The sequence below is a fragment of the Hydra vulgaris genome, chromosome 08 (genome assembly GCF_038396675.1).
Source record: "Hydra vulgaris chromosome 08, alternate assembly HydraT2T_AEP".
NCBI lineage: Eukaryota > Metazoa > Cnidaria > Hydrozoa > Anthoathecata > Hydridae > Hydra > Hydra vulgaris.
This window is the reverse complement of record NC_088927.1, coordinates 15085001-15087509: the sequence shown is the minus strand read 5'-3', so window position 1 is coordinate 15087509 and position 2509 is coordinate 15085001.

Below are 2509 nucleotides of genomic sequence, written 5' to 3'. Positions count from 1 at the left end.
TTTTAAAATGGTAGTCTCATTAAAATCATTATCTTTATGTTGACATGAATTGCTTCCATAATCTTTTTTTGTTATTTTTTAAATACAATGTTTTTCTACATTCTGTACAAAGTTTATAACCAGGTATTAAATCAAACTCTTTCGCAACATCCAAACAGATTACTCTGATGGATTCTAAAAGGTAAAAAAATGATAAAATATTAAATAAGCCATTATCTTTAAAAAAATTAATTAAATAATAATTTATATAAGTCAATTTTTTTAAAATACTCAATCAAGTCAATTTTTTTAAAATAATTTTTAATTTAACTTTGTGTTTGTTAAATGGATTTCAACAAAAGCTTCCATCATACGAAGTCTTAAATCTATCCAAGAAGACCTTTTCATGGTGATTACAAATAGTTTGAATACGATTTACTTTACATTGCAAGTGTACAAGTTCTTAATCTTTTTTTGTTAATTCCTCAAAACCTTTAATTTTTTTGATTTTGGTAAAATTTACTCCATGACAATTATAATTTAATGCTTTTCCAATGCAACATTGAGTTAGATCTAGCAATGTACTTGCCATTTATTTTTTATTACCATCTAAAAAGATTTATTTAAAAACAAGTTTTGAAACTAAGGTTTCCATAAGTTTTGGCACAACAAATATATAGGATATGATAAATTTTGTAAATAAAATAAAGATATAAAAAGAACACTCAATAATTTGCTTGTTTTTTATGTCGCAGCTTTTTATTGTGTATGTTGAATTCTTTGTTTGTGTATATAGACACTTCATGCATCAGATATTTTTTTCTAAGTTCTGGGCAAAAATGTGCATGTTAAAAAGTAAATGGTTGGGGGAGGGGGAGTGGGCAGGTAAAAGCTGGGGCTATTTAAAAACTGAGTTTAATTCAAGCCCAATTAAAGACTTATTTCTAGTAGTTATTATGAAATACTTTTAAATTCATATATACTTTGTATTACAATATATAATTCAAACTAAAGTACAACAATAACTTTATTTTTATTGTTTTTAATGCATTTTGGGCAATTTTCATTGTTCTGATTTTGTAACTTCCCCATGAGTACCCACTATTTTTTTTTCTGAAATCACTGTAATACCGGTGGTTTGAAGTGGAGGCACATTTTCCTAAATTTTAGCTGCAGCTATTTTATAGAAGTCTATAATTTTTTACTGAATTGTATCTTATCAGTAAATTTTTTAAAATTTGGAAGCCCACCATATATAGAAACAAAAAAAATATCTATTTTCACTTCTTAAATTGCAGGTTTTGTATATTTACTCATGAAAAATCAATTTTTTATATGTGCAAACAATTTTTTAGCTTTTTTAGGTAGCCATTATGGAAAAAATGTGACATTTCAGAATTCAATGTCATTTCAGAATTCAATGCTACTGAAGTTTTTATTTTTTGAAAAATCAGAAATTTCAAATGACCATACTTTATGAACCACAAAAGATTTTATGCTGAAATTTTCAGGAATTGCTTTTCTCATTGATATTAACAAACCCACTAAGTTTCATCAAAATCTGAGGGGGTTCATGTTGAAAATTTTGATCCATTTGGCATGGAATGACTCAAAAAGTTACATCTTTTTGCTATAGCATTGTCTAAAAAACGGACTTGTGTTAAGACCCATTTTAAAATTTGCCTAATATCCTGGTCATACTTTATTACATATTGGGACAGATGAGACTACCTAACTGTGGTGAATGCAAGTTGCCTATAAAAAAAATTTGATATAAATTTATACTCAAATTTTATTGTGGGTATGGGTAGGAGCAGGGTTGGCATTATAAAACTTACCTGTTAATCCCAATAAAACCCACCTAAAAAATATCAATAAAACCCAGACAATCTGTGTTTTTTTGAGATATTTAGTAGTTTTATGAACTACTATGACAAACATTTCTGAAAACGTATTTTAGTAGCTATAAAAGAAAAGTTTCTTTTTAAACACAATATTATTTTTTATAATATATTTTTTCATGATTATCAACAATTTCTACAAAAGTTAAGTTTGAGGTTTATAAAGATTTAATAAGAAATACAGATTTTATAACCTAATTGTGTGTACATTAACAAATCCTCATGCAATTTCAAATTTAAGCATCTTAGTTGGCTCATAAAAAATAAAACAGACTATAATACTTTTTAACGATTTTTTTAATTCTGTCATTGTTGTAAATTCGATTCAGATTGTTTTAAACGGCGGAGTGGTAAAATAGCTGTAAACTCCCAAGTTTACTTACTAAGTTGTTTTAAAACTTTCTTTCATTTAATATAAAGCAATTTTAATAAAATGTTATATTTTAAATACAACCACGCACAAATAAGTAATGGCAGAAACAGTAAGTTCGATATTAAACATTATTAATATAAGATTAAAATATATAGAAGATGAAAACATGAAAAATTTTAAAAATTTTACAGTTTTACAGTTTTTTTAAAAAACTTTTTTTTTTTTTTAAAAAATTGCTGATATCTTTTAAATGTTT